General features: G+C 43.4%; 5 non-coding genes and 1 pseudogene across 6 annotated transcripts; 3 read left to right on the forward strand and 3 right to left on the reverse strand.

Annotated features, from left to right (window-relative positions):
• TRNAL-CAA lies at positions 2,999-3,109 on the forward strand. The gene is made up of 2 exons: positions 2,999-3,036; positions 3,064-3,109. It is a non-coding gene; the product is annotated as a tRNA-Leu (tRNA).
• Positions 3,515-3,586, reverse strand: TRNAQ-CUG. The gene has a single exon. It is a non-coding gene; the product is annotated as a tRNA-Gln (tRNA).
• On the reverse strand, positions 8,132-8,213 carry TRNAL-AAG. Its single transcript has one exon. It is a non-coding gene; the product is annotated as a tRNA-Leu (tRNA).
• On the forward strand, positions 9,092-9,164 carry TRNAM-CAU. The gene has a single exon. It is a non-coding gene; the product is annotated as a tRNA-Met (tRNA).
• TRNAK-UUU lies at positions 11,459-11,531 on the forward strand. The gene has a single exon. It is a non-coding gene; the product is annotated as a tRNA-Lys (tRNA).
• LOC102170010 lies at positions 11,940-13,004 on the reverse strand (annotated as a pseudogene). The gene has a single exon (XR_001297196.2). The product of XR_001297196.2 is annotated as a vesicle transport protein SFT2A pseudogene (transcript).

The following is a 14,772-nucleotide window of genomic DNA, read 5'->3' on the forward strand; positions in this document are numbered from 1 at the left end:
AGGAGAGGGATTTGGGGGTAGAGGATGAATTGGAAGATTGGGATTGACATATATACACCATTGATTCTATGTGAAAAATAGGTAATTAGTGAGAACCTACTGTATAGCATGGGGAACTCTGCTCAATACTCTGTGGTGACCTGAATGGAAAGGAAATCAAAAAAAGAGGATATATGTACATGTACAGCTGATTCACTTTGGTATACAGTAGAAACTAACACAACATTGTAAAGCAACTATACTCCAATAAAAACTTAGAAAAAAAGAAAGAGGGATTTGCTTGCACTTTGGAAAGCGATAGAAGTTCTCCTTTTCAACAAGTGTGGCTTTGTGGTTTTCCGACCATCTCCCAGCAACCCCACCAAAAGAGAACCCACAGGGCAAACTCTCAGAATGGACTACTATGGATCTAAAGGAGGACTGAGAATGGGGGGGGGGGATTTAAGAAATTTTTGAAGAATAATTGATTTGTACCAATTCTTCCTCTTATTCTTCCAGATTGATGGGGAAGGAGAGATGACTTTTTCATTTAATAAGTACCTATTAAGAAGTTATTATATATTGCACTCTGTTCATTAAAGCCCAAAATCTTTCTAACTCCTGCAAGGTGATGCTAGTATCATAATCTTCATTTTATGGCTGGGGAAATTGTTAACTGAATTGTCTAAGGTCACAGAGTCAGTGAATGACAGAACCAGGACTGGAATCTGGGTAGACCAGCTCCCGAGAGTAAGCTCTAACCATTATAGTATGTGTCCTCTCTAGCTGTCCCAGGTATCTGCTAGACAATTAAAAAAAAAAAATCCAATACCAGTATTGCTGTCATTTAGTTCTTTAAACAACATTCCCTGGTGTAGGTTATTGCTTTTAACAACCAGTGTGAAGGGTCCTAGATTAAAGAGCAATCTAAGACAAGATATAGGATAGGAGAATTCAAAGCATACTCAGGTAATGCTGATACTGAAAAATGTGATTCCTTTAGTCATTTGATTTTACTTTTTTTTGCCATGCCCTGATGTGCAGCTTGTGGGATCTTGGTTCCCAGACCTGGCATTGAAAACATCAAGTCCTAACCACTGGACCACCATGGAATTCTCTAAATATGATTTCTTTTTGAATTGGCAATTAGCTTCCCCAAATTTAACTGTCTTCCATTTCCTGAGGATAAAATCTTTGGAGACATTGGGGAAGAAAGCTAATCTGACCCACTTTTTCAAACATCAAGACTTTGGGGGATTTCACTGAATGACTGGTAAATACCCTCTGCTTCCTGCCCTTAGTAAGCTCACAGGCCACTGGGGCTAGGTGAGGGCAGGGATGGTTAGCTACCTCCAAGAGGGTTACCATCAGTTTCTTTCCTCTCCATATGCATAGTGACACTGTATCATTGAGAGTTGCAGTTCTATTCTTCTCTTGAATCTGGGCTTGCCTAGAATGCTCTGACCCACAGAGTATAGCAGAATGACTCTACATGATGCTGGGCTTGGCCTACAGAGGACTGACATCCTCTGTCTTGGACTCTTAAGAGTCTTCAGCTACCATGGAAGATGTTTGTATTAGTCTGCTCTGGCTTCTGTAACAAAACATCAGCCTGTGTGGTTCAAACAACAGAAATTAATTTTTTCAGTATATTTTCTGGAGCGTGTAAGTCCAAGGTCAAGATGTGAGCAAGGGCGATTTCTCCTAAGGTCCCTCTCCTTGGCTTGCAAGCAGTCACCTTCTGGTTCTCACACAGCCTTTCCTCTGTTGTCACTTTTCCAATGGTGTGTTTCGCTGTTTTTTGATTGGGTTAAGTGGCTTTATTAGAGAAAGCCAGGATTACAAAGGATTTAAGAGTTAGCCTTGGGGCCTTTCTTCTTGCCAAAGGTGGGCACAATATTGACAAAGCTCTGGTTATACTGCATATACTTCTTGGTCCAGCCCATCTTCTTTTTCTCCTGTTTGACCACTTTGGGATTCTAACCCAGCATCAGCCAGGGACCACGGACTTCACCTCTAAGCATTTGGCCGGCTACTTGTTGGGTGCTCAGAGCCTCCACCCCACACTGGCCCAGGGTAGCCTCATCCTCTAGGAGCATCCCTGCCAGGGGGCACAACTTGAGTGATGTCCTTGAGGGAGGCTACACGAACTTAGATGGGTGACCGTCTCCTGGCCTGCCAATGCAGAAGATGCAAATTCTTGCCTGGAAGATCCCATGGACAGAGGAGGCTGGCTGGCTGGTCCATGCGGCCACAAAGAGTCAGATATGACTTAGAGACTAAACAACCACAACTCCTGGCCTGTCACCTCCAGTGTGTGTAGCTATTGGCCGAGGACAAAGAACTGTGAGTCGGTGACTAAACCGTGGCTACTGCTGCTACCATGAAGATGGAGCCGAGAAAGAGCTTTGTGTACCAAAGTTTTTAGGTTTGATGGATTCCAGTTTATCAACCTATTTTTTTTTCTTTTTGGTTACTACTTCCTGTTTTTGGTTACTGGTTTCTGAAACTCACATCCACATCCAGTCTTCATGCTCAAGGTCTGTAAAAGCCACTCACCTTGCGTCTTTCTGATCTATACTAACCCACCAGTTTTCTCCCCATGTCTACACGGGCTCCATCGCTACTTCCCCGTTGAATTCCCGCCAGTTCTATTGGTTTGCCAGGAACCTTCTCGCGAATAGAGCCTGCTCTCTGCATCCTTTCTGGGAATGAGTAAAGGGAGTTCGCTCCTGTCCAGTCGGGGATCGGTCCCGGGTCATTAGGATCTTCTAGTTTAAACATCCTGGGGTTACGGGGAAGGGCAGAGGGAAGGAGAGGGAAGAAACGTCAAACCATACCCGGGATTCAGAGGTTCAGTCAAAGTTGCTGACTCTACTGAGAAAGAAGGTTTAGTTAACTTACAAGGATTCCCATTTTTTTTCCGGAGAAACAAACTACAAAAGAATTTAACAGCTCGTGAGGAATGCACGTCCAGCGAATCTGAAAGTTTTATTTGTTTACCGAGAACAGTCAACCTGTCAGGATGGCCGAGTGGTCTAAGGCGCCAGACTCAAGCTCAAACAAGCTTCCTCTGACAGAGGTTTCTGGTCCCCGAATGGGGGCGTGGGTTCGAATCCCACTTCTGACAGACTTTTTCTCAACACTTTCTCAGCAATTGCATTCGTTCTTCTTTCTACTTTCCCCCCTCTCAGCCGTAACGACTGACCCCTAATGAGGTCCGACCCTTTTCTTTTCCGTTGCTACTTATCATGGATCTCGTTTTTCTCTGTGCTCCGATTTGTCATGAAAGGCGCTTTTCACCGAACGCTCATTAACCTAGAGGCGTCCTGGCAGAAAAAGGAGCCTGACGGGAACGGAAAGACATGTACACAGACTCGGTGATTACAGACTGTCCTGAGCTCGCGGGCTATTGGGATCCTAGTCTCACGCCCTTTCTCACTGGCCGAACCTATCAAAAATTAAAAGTGCAGACACTGAAAGTAGCTTGGTTCACTGTAAAGGGATTGGAACGTGAAAAAGAAAGAAATAGGGAAGGTTCCACCGAGATTTGAACTCGGATCGCTGGATTCAGAGTCCAGAGTGCTAACCATTACACCATGGAACCGCTCTTGTTACTGACTTGATACACTGTCCATCTGATATCTCTTTGTGCTTCTTTTCCCCCTCTCCTTTTCCATTGAGGTATAGTTGATTTATAATGTTCGTTTCAGGTACACAGTATAGTGATCCAAAATCTTTATAGACTGTACTTCATTTAAAATTATTCTATCACTGTGCTTTTTATTTATTTTTACCAACAGAGATGTATAAAAAACAATTTAAAATGAAATGTGCCACTTTAACCGAAAGCTCTGCTCTTCTTCCTAATTGATTTTTTCTTCTTTTTTAATTTATGGAGGCCTTTTTTTTTTTTTTAAGAGAGGGATGGAAAATCTGCCACTTTTAAGCCGGAGGGCGATAGAGAAGCCAAACTCAAGGGTGGGAGGTTGTGGGAGGTTGTTTTCCCTGAGCCTTCTTCCCATATTTCTTTCCCTTGATGTCTGGGAAGGGCAGGATCCTGATCTGAGAAAGTGGCTACCTCTGGCGGTTTTGATTTTGCCTTTATTTCCGACACATGCCAAAAGCAAAGTGGATTTCCATCTTGCCCTTCAAAAGGGAAAAAAGAAAAATTAACATATATATTTTTTCTCTACAGCTTCGCTTTTCTTTCTAGCATACCTGCAAATGCCTCCACAGCAACCTCAAAGTTCCTTGGTGCTTCCTGCTTAGGTGTAATTATGTGTTTGCCATTTTAAAATCTGTCCTTTCACTCTGAGATGCCTTAAGTACAGGACAGGTTCTCATTTCTCTTTGACACCCGATGGTTCTGGTCCATAGTATTAATAGAAACTTAATCTATAGCTTGTTGCATGCTGCTGCTGCTACTGCTAAATCGCTTCAGTCGTGTCCAACTCTGTGCAACCCCATAGACGGCAGCCCACCAGGCTCCTCTGTTCCTGGGATTCTTCAGGCAAAAATACTGGAGTGGGTTGCTGTTTCCTTCTCCAATGCATGCATGCATGCTAAGTCACTTCGGTCATGTCTGACTCTGTGCGACCCTATGGACAGCAGCCCACCAGGCCCCTCCGTCCACAGGATTCTCTAGGCAAGAATACTGGAGTGGGTTGCCATTTCTTTCTCCGCTTGCTGCATGAACACATAGATTAAAGGATGAATCAATGAATGCATGCATGAATTGAAGAAGGAGTGAATAAATAGCCCGAGTCGGACATTTTTGGAGGAGTGTCTTTTTCCTTCTCTCCATAGGCTAAATCTGACAAGTCTAAAGGACATGATTGTGGCTTTTTGCCAAGTGGAGGGTTCCTTTCCAGGTTCTAGCTACCAGGTACGACATTCCAGTAGCCATAGGGTCCCACAAACGTATCCTGGAGTGTGGATGGCCAAGAGAGGACGTCATAGTGCTGGGCATGGTCATTTATTTCTCTAAATTTTCATTTTATTGACATAACATGATTATCCAGTAATTTTTAAGAACAACATATAATAAAGAGATCATACATGTAGCATCACTGGAAAAAATACTCAGTATAAATTACTACTTTCAGTTCAGTTCAGTCGCTCAGTCGTGTCCAGCTCTTTGCGACCCCATGAATCGCAGCACGCCAGGCCTCCCTATCCATCACCAACTCCTGGAGTTCACTCAGACTCAAGTCCATCGAGTCAGTGATGCCATCCAGCCATCTCATCCTCTGTTGTCCCCTTCTCCTCCTGTCCCCAATCCCTCCCAGCATCAGAGTCTTTTCCAATGAGTCAACTCTTCGTGTGAGGTGGCCTACTTTAGTCAGTCTAAATATTAATTACTGACCCTACATTCTTCATGGACCTCTGGTAATCTCCCAAGAATGAATGGGAATGCTTATGAATTCCTGAATCATTTTTCTGCCATTCATCCTTTTGCTGGATTTACAATCGAGCAAGTTGCCTGTCACAAAACAGGTGCTCAGTAAATATGGATTGAAGTGAATATATTTTGCGGGAGATGGAGAGGGCAACTGGAGAAGGAAATGGCAACGCACTCCAGTATTCTTGCCTGGAGAATCCCAGAGACAGAGGAGCCTAGTGGGTTGCTGTCTATGGGGTCGCACAAAGTTGGACACAACTGAAGCGACTTAGCAGCAGCAGGAGGCTGAAGAGACTTAGCAGCAGCAGCAGAGAGGGCAACAGTGAAATTCAAAGACTTTGCCCAGGTCACTTACACAGTTTTCCTAAGTTCTTCCCTCCATGAACATCAACTCTCTATTCTATTATATCCGTTGGTTTTAAAGTTAAACCAGAACCTCAAAAGCCCGCTCTTCAGCGATAGCCTTTAAATTGTCCTCCGAGGCTAGACAAGGCAAAAGGGGGCATAAAATCATTGTTTTTTCAACCTTAGCACATTTTTTATCTCAGGGAAGGATAGTTGTTATGGAGCTGGAAGATAGGGCATCTGGCCATGCTGCTGCTGCTAAGTCACTTCAGTCGTGTCTGACTCTGTGTGACCCCATAGAGGGCAGCCCACCAGGCTCCCCCATCCCTGGGATTCTCCAGGCAAGAACACTGGAGTGGGTTGCCATTTCCTTCTCCAATGCATGAAAGTGGAAAGTGAAAGTGAAGTCGCTCAGTCATGTACGACTCTTAGCGACCCCATGGACTGCAGCCCACCAGGCTCCTCCGTCCATGGGATTTTCCAGGCAAGAGTACTGGAGCGGGGTGCCATCGCCTTCTCTGATCTGGCCATGGGTTGGTTTATTTATTCATGAGTTTGGAGTTCAGAAGATTGTTATTTTCCTTTGGAATCATCCATGGTTGGTTCACAAGGTGAATGTGAACCTCATATTGCAAGGTGAATGTCAACAAAGACCACTGAGGGGAATGTTTAGGGGAAGAAATGACTGGGTCTGACAATCCAGAAACAATCTGTTCCCTCAAAGTCTGAGCAAGAATGGTTTACACTTACCTGGTAGCAGAGCTGAACCCAAAAAGAGCAAGTCAGTGTGGCTAAATCAGTGGTCAAGAACCAAGTTCAGCTGGAGTGTCCTGTAGAAATGGGGCTTTAGAACACATGACCCTACCTCAAACAGAAGATCTCAAGGTCTTCCTGGTGCCTCAGCTCTATATACCTTACTCACTTCACAAATTAGGAAGATAATCTTTCATCTATTTATTTATTCATTACTACTTACCAGAAATATCTGTTTAGTTTTCATGATGTGGAGAAGTGAGAGAAATATGATTCTATACCTGACAAAGCTTATGATGCATAGAGAAAGGCAGACAATTACACAAAATTTTCCAATTCCAAAAGTTATGGTAAATGCTAAAATAAGTGATAGATAGAGTGATAACAGAGCATGGCCAATGCAAAACAACAGGAATACGCCATTAGTGTCAGGTAGCAATGAGGAAAACCTGCCAGAGGAAGGGATGGCTGAGCTCAGCCCTGCTACAAGCTCCCCAGCTTGTTCCATTTCTCCTTTGCCGTATTTATCAGACTGGGCTTAAATTTTTTTTTAATTTACAGACTTGTGAATTCACCTTTTGGACTTATGAAATAAATATCCACTCAGTCTAACAACTCAAACAAATGTCTAAAGTACAATTTATAATCTCCCTGTCCTCTAACACTGTTACCACTGGAAACAATTTGAAGTCTGTCCTTCCATACATTGTCTATACATTGTCCTAATGTTCTTTGTTTTGGTAACTATACATTACAATGTAATTCATAGTTCCATTGTTGGATTCTTTATCAGTGGAAATTGTGCCTTCTTGTGGCCATTATGCCTCTATTGCTTGTCTTCTCTCCTAGGCACCAGGGCAGGGACTTCCTTCTTTGTTCCCATCCAGGTGCTCAGTGCCTAATTTTAACTCTGGAGAGAGATCAAGGGAGGCTTCCAGGAGACAGCAACTACCTAGCTGAAGGGTGAGAAACTTTGAAGGCAGAGGGAATTGCTTGGAGCAGAGACTGAGGGCGCCCAACAGAAGACGCAGAGACACCTGCTGAGTGGGGAAAGCGCCTCTATTTAATGTGAGGTGAAGGGAAGCTGAATATAAGAAGAGCTGCCACACCTCAGATCAGCATAAATAGGATTTAAAATGTGAAATGAGAAGGCTGCAGGGATGCTGAGAACTGCGGCCGGGCAGGACCTGTCTCCAGTTACAAATGGATTCAGGGAGACTGACCGTCGTTCATCAGTTCACCATTTATGGAACAATGCATCCATAATAAGCACTACTGCATTTACGGGGCCTAAGTACTTAGGAGGTGGTACACAGTAGGATCTGATTTTTTTCTTTTCCTTTTTTACATAAAAGTACGAATTACAGAAAGTCTGTTATATGTTCTATACTCCTGGGTGGTGAAAATACGAGGGAGTAAATACCATGCCCAGTAGATGCTCAGTAACTTTTTGTTCCTTGGAATAATCAGTTGAAGGCTTATCATGAGGTGGACACTGTTTCAGGGGCAGTGCCTATAGGTGTCATCTCTGGTCTCTGGGAAAACGGATGTTGTAGGAGGAGAGGAACCTACCTGAAGTTGAAGCCTGTGAGAACTGTTGTGTGCGCTGGACTTGGAATGCATAGACCAGCTTGAGGTGCAAAAAGACCCTGGCAGCGGTGGGATTCGAACCCACGCCCCCGAAGAGACTGGAGCCTTAATCCAGCGCCTTAGACCGCTCGGCCACGCTACCTCCCGCGAAGCCGGCTTTAACGTGCGTATCATCTGACCCAAATTGCGACCCGTTTCAGGTCCTTTTCCTCTCTCTCGCCCCGCCAGGCCCTCGCCACTCGGCACTGTCCCCGGGGCCCTTCCTCCAGCGTTCCCCTCCCCACTCCCACCACAGCCCGAGAACCCCCTGACCCCTGACACTTTACTTTCTCATGGCTCCCAGGTTCATCTTGAATGGTGACGCCGCAGGTGGCGCGGGAAGAGGCACCTGCCCCATCTGTCACCAATGTAGGAAAAAAGAGTCACGCAGACTGAGAGTTCCAGTGGATGCTGTGGGCTCCAGATCCACTTGGACTCCGGAGCAAGCCCCCGGACTATAGGAGTGAGCAAGTCCGGGAGTTTGGTTTGAGCCTGGAGAAAGGCCGACAAAACAAACAAACAAACAAACAAACAAAAAAAAAACAAAAAAAAAAAAAAAAAAACAACAACGAGGAAAGAATCTCTAGGGTCCCGCTTCACCCGCCCTCCTTCATCATCTCAAGAGACCAAACTCCTCCACGGAACCTCATGAGGGAGGCAGAGAGTGCAGACCTTGCTACTGAAGTCCTGTTTGCTTTTCAGAAGGTAGCGCATCTCCACAGGTGCTGGTTATAGCAAACAGAACTTCTGCAAAGTCCAGATTCAGTTGCCCTGTCTTCGCAGGACAGTTTTCAGGGGAAACGAGCTGGGCTGGCAGTCAGGCCCTTACCCTTGTTCTGCGTGGCTCTGGCTTCCAAACTTTGGATATTTTAGACGCGAATTAAACCACAGTTCCATCTTCTTTTGAGGCATTGTGATTCCGATAATTTTTTTTCTTGCAATAAAGTTGGTAGACCTTTTGTTGAAAGGGGCGGTACAGTTGCCTCCTTAGCGCAGTAGGCAGCGCGTCAGTCTCATAATCTGAAGGTCCTGAGTTCGAACCTCAGAGGGGGCAACGTGTAGTTTTAGTTTTTTGTTTTCTTCTCCTTCCGTAGGTCTTAAAAAACAAAACAAAACACAAAACAAAAACGAGGAAATTTGCTTTGATGAAACCGAACGGGTAATTTTCTTTTACAGAACCGTGTAATATTCAGACACAAAATAGTAATTTCAGTAAGATTACTCCAAAATTCTTGTTCCAGCTGTAGACCTTGACTGATAACATAGGGGCTAAGGGATACCACACTGTATCCAACAGAAGATGCTCCTGATCTCATGGAGTTTATTTGCTATGTTTGAGTGGGACATGACAGACAAGACAAATCTGGATTTTTAACAGCAGCCTCAGGAGATCTGATCTGAATGCAATCAGCTGAACACGTTTTTGGAATCCTTCAGCACATATGCAGTTATCTCATGTTGACAGTTGTGGAGAAGGTCACTTCCTTTCAATATTCTGATCACTCAGAGCGTGCCTGCTGCTGCTGGTGGCAGAACCCTCAGGTATTCACAAGGCAGATCAAAATCAGAGCAAACACTCCATGCTTTCCAGAGAATTCGCAAAAGATTCCAAGTGCCCTTTCCTATTCTATTTCTGCCTCTCCCAGTAAATTGCTTTTTAGGGCAATGAGTTACAGAGAGAAATGATTTTGACACTGCTTCCTCTCTAGGTCCCAAGGAAGAGTCTGGGCCCAAGTGTTCCCAGTACTGCCATTCCCCAGCACTGCCACACAGTCAGTCAGTAGGCCAAGTCTATCATCTCTTGTCCCATGCCGCCACATTCTTTATGTGAAACCAGCATGCTCTATTTGAAATTATCTCTGACCATGTTGTTCCTCCCTGCTTAAAATCCCCGATGACTTTATATTGTTGCAAGAATGAAGTCTGTATGATGCATTCCTAGCCATAACCTCTGAGCCTGTCAGTCTCTGTTCTGTCTCTCTCTTTCTGTTCAACTTGCCCCCACTTTTATCAATACTGTCCCAAGAAGAGATCTGCACATAAGTACAACAGGCCTTCATTAAGTTCTCAAAGTGTTCTGCTCTTTGCACTTCCTGGAATGTGGCAGCCACATTTTTGTCTAGTTTATTACTATAAACTTTACAGTACAAAGCCTTTGACTCTCAGTTTAAACATTGTGGTCTGGGAAAATTCTTCTCTGACCCCCTGGAAGAGGTCACCTCCCCTTATAATCAATCAATCCACTGTCTTGGAGATCTGGGGACAGGGGGCACTTTATTGTGCAGACTTTTATTTTTCTACCTCTATCCTTTATTCTAACTTAAGTCTAGTAATGTTTTTCTTTTTATCTTATTACAGTGAAATTGTGTAGACCACCTCAAATCTATTTTGAATAGTGGCATGAATAAATACATAATTGGAAATGTACCTCCTATCATCGTGTTAAATGCAACCTTTGAGGAAGAAATTTCTGTTGCAGGATTTGAGGGAGGAAAGTGGATGAGAGATTAAGTAATTTGTCTAAGGTAGCATGACCAAATGATTAAATATGATATTCTAATTCATGTAGTTTACAATAAAAATAATAATGATAATAACACTTACCTTTCACCTAACCATTAGCAAATCCCAGACACTATTCCAAGAGTTTACTTGTATTGAAAGGAAAGTGAAGTCACTCAGTCGTGTCTGACTCTTTGCAACCCCATGAACTGTAGCCCACCAGGCTCCTCCATCCATGGAATTTTCTAGGCAAGAGTACTGGAGTGGGTTGTTCATTTAATTTGGAAACTCAGGTCATGAGATTATATGTTTGTTTCTCTACACATCTCAGTAAGCTGTACTTTTTCTTAAGCACATTTATCACAGTAACCAAACATTTATTATGTAATTCGTCATTTACAAGGCTGACTCACTTCTAAAGAGTAAACTCCACTAGGGCAGAGGTGGTGGCCTTCCACTCCATAAGCCGAGGGCAAAGCTGTTTGCTCAAAATAAGTTCTTAAAGCCTACTTATTGAGGGCTTTTTTTTGTGTGCTAGGCATTCTTAAGGGCTAGGGGGAGACTTGGAGCTCAAATTTTGAAGATGAAGGACAAGATGGTCCAGGTGATATCTCTAGTTTTATACAACATTTAGAAAAAGTTGGTTACTATCTCTCAGGTATGAGAATTATTTTTTTTCTCATGACCTGGGGACAGAAGTAGTTGTGAGTCCTATTCAAGGTTGCAAAGATAGACTTAGGAATAAAGATAAAGGAATATGAACAAAATTAAACTTTGTACTTTAAAGTCCGTGTACTTTACTTTTTCCATGTTAGGATACTTAGGAAACAGGCTACCACTAAGGGAGCCCGGATAGCTCAGTCGGTAGAGCATCAGACTTTTAATCTGAGGGTCCAGGGTTCAAGTCCCTGTTCGGGCGCTTTCCTAGGCTTTTGGTATCCAGCTCTGACTCCACCTCCGCATGTATTTCCGCGGAGGAAAAGTGTTAAGTGACTCTCAAGCAAACGTTGAACTGAATATGTCGGATGACTACATCAGAACGGTCGCAGCTAACGTTTAAGAAGAATCTTAGTACCATGGCCTTGTACCAGAACAAAAAAATTTCCTGAAAGTGAAGTAAGAGTTGGTTGATAATGGATGGCTGAGAAGGCATTTCTGGACTGCAAAGCTCCGTAAGGGTAAAAAGAACATCTACCTGATAATGTGGCCCTATTTAGAAAAATATCATACTAGGATCAGAATTCTATTGTTTTGAGGGGCTTGGCTTGACTATTTCGGTGGTGAGTGCACTGGACCATCCTTGCCTGATATCATAGTCATTAATATTTTTTTTCCAAGTGTGGGTTTATTTTAAAATTATGAAGATTTATATATTATTTTTATTACATACAATAAAGCAGTTTAGTTTACAGTAAAAGCTTTCACATTTAAAGTTTTTATTTTAAAAACATATTTTAAAAATGTAGACCCTTAAAAACCACCAAAAAAGCTGAATATATCTTGCAGTGTAGGTTTATCCTTAAATATTCACATCTCAAATGCTGTTTAGAAAAAAGATTTAAAAACTGGCTAAAAATCATTTACACTTAGCAATGATTAAAATCTCATCGTCTCTGACGGAGCGTATTAATGGCACATAATGAATTTTCTGTCACAAGCATTTAACAGTTTAATGGGTACGTAGTTTTACCAGTATACAAAATGGGCTTAGATGGTCGGTGCAGTTGTTCTGGAGTGATCACTGTATCAGGAAAAGCACACCACACCAAAAACAGAACATCAACTTTTAAAAGGTCTTTTCAAACAGTTTCCTTATTTTCAAACAGCTTTCAGCTCAGGAGAGAAGAACAGCACTTAATTACTGCATCCCATGCATATGGGATGTATGACAGATTATACCTGCAATATGCAGAATAACACGGCCAGCCCCTTCTTATGCCACCAAAGGGCAGCGCACAGGGTGAGCACGAAACACAGGAGCATAATAATTGTTGCAAGCAGTCTCGTTGTTTCAAATATTTTCTTTAGTTGTTTCACGGGTCCCATTAAAAAGTATGTACTGGCTAATGCAGCAATATTTCCAAAGGTATAAAACACTGCAAAAAGCTTTATGCCTCCAGGGAGCCACAGCAATCCAGTTCCAAGGATGGAGAAGAAGATGCCACTGACGAAGCATATAGCAAACCACTTCAGCCTGGTGTTGAAACTAAGCATCGAGGCATCAAGCACCTGCGCGGTCAGGCCCTGCTCCTCATCGTCCTGGCCACCTAGGACCCACCGCAGCTTCTCCATGGCCGCGGCCGCGGTGCCCGGCCCGCACCTCTCTTGGCCCCTAGTCATTAATATTTTATACTTCCATTACTCTGATTACAAGTGCATAGAGCAATCTTTAAATATAGAGTTCATTTTACATGAGAAAGAATATGCTGATCAAACATCAATATGGCTATAATATGTTTATACTCTGGCTTGGAATTTCTCTAATATTTGGCTATTGTGATCAGTCCTGAAAGTCTGAAGAAATCAGTGAATTAAAAAACAGCTTCTAACTGTATAAAGGAGAGGAACAGATTCGGAATAGTGGTGGCTCCAGTGAGAATCAAAATTCTCTAAGGAACTGCCTAACAGCCATACAATCCAGTCCTTTGGCCTCTCTGCAATCCTTAACTGCATTGCTTAAACTGTAGCAGATGTAGGCTCCTGGAATCGGAGACTGAGGCTCAAGAGGACATGGTCAAAATGTTCCCCAGGATACAGCTCTTCCATTCTGCACCAGAATGAACTGTTAAGAGAACTGCACTGAAATATAGACTGTCTGAGGTCCGGATAGTTAGCAGGAGAAGCCTTAGTATTGTGCTCTCTTTTTCCAGCACAGACTAAGCCAGAGAACTGTAGGATGAATTTCAGTAGGTAGGGCTTCTTGTGGGGATTATTGCAAAAATCCAAATTTGGTGTGTTGATTGCCTGGAGTCGCAAAGAGTCAGACATGGCTGAGCGACTGAACTGAACTGAACTGAATATAGTGATAGAGAATGCTGGAAATGCTCTCGGGGTCTCAGCAATAAGACACACAATCGAAAATGGCTCACCAAGGCAGTTTACTTCTGCAGAAGGGAGTCCTACAGACTGAGGTCTGGAGGCAAACACACTGAGTCCACTCGGTTTTTATCCCAAAGACGTAGTTTCCCTCCTTTTGCTCCTCATAGGTTGAGGACCAGAGTTAAAATCTTTCCTGAAGATCACCTAAGTTTTTATCGGACAATTGGTCTCTATGAGGGCCACGAGTAACACTTATTAAGTTCCTGATTGGAGGATTTATATTAACTACTTTCCCCATTCTTTTAGTTCTTTGCGCATGCCCAGGATAAAGCCGGTGAAATTAGCCTGCCAAAATGTTCTTATGAGGAAGGAGAATCAAGAAGTGAAAAGAACAGAGGATTGGCAACAAGCCTCCATTTTAGGAATCTTATGCACAAGCTGGCTATATACCTTTGTGTTCAACTATTCTAAGAATGAATCACTTCTTTATTTTTTATAACTTCTCCTTTGACAGAAAAAAGCTTTCTTACAGGGAATGTGGCAAACACACACACACAAACAAAAACAGCAACATTTAATATGCTAATTAATTCACTGGCTTATTTGACAAGTGTTTATTGCAGAAGGGAAAGGCTACCCACTCCAGTGTTCTGGCCTAGAGAATTCCATGGACTATACAGCCCACGGGGTTGCAAAGAGTTGAACACAGCTGAGCGACTTTCACTTTTATTGTTTGTCAGATGCTGTGCTAGGCACTGGAAATACAAGAGTGGATGAAACACACTTTCTTATAAGGACACCAGCCACTGAATTTAAGGTACTCCCCCCACCCCCAATTCAGTATGACCTCATGTTAGTTTGGCTAATTACATGTGCATGCATGTGTGCTAAGCTGCTTCAGTCGTGCCCAGCTCTGTGCGACCCTATGGACTGTAGGCCACCAGGCTTCTCTGTATTCTCTCCAGGCAAGATTGCTGGAGTGGGTGGCTCTGCCCTCCTCCAGGGAATCTTCCTGATCCAGGGATCCAGCCCTCCTTTCCTAGGTCTCTGGTGTTGACAGGCGGGTTCTCTACCACTAGCGACACCTGGCAAGCCCGATTACATCAGGCAAGCCCAATACA

The sequence above is a fragment of the Capra hircus genome, chromosome 23, assembly GCF_001704415.2.
Source record: "Capra hircus breed San Clemente chromosome 23, ASM170441v1, whole genome shotgun sequence".
In the NCBI taxonomy this organism is placed as follows: Eukaryota; Metazoa; Chordata; class Mammalia; order Artiodactyla; family Bovidae; genus Capra; species Capra hircus.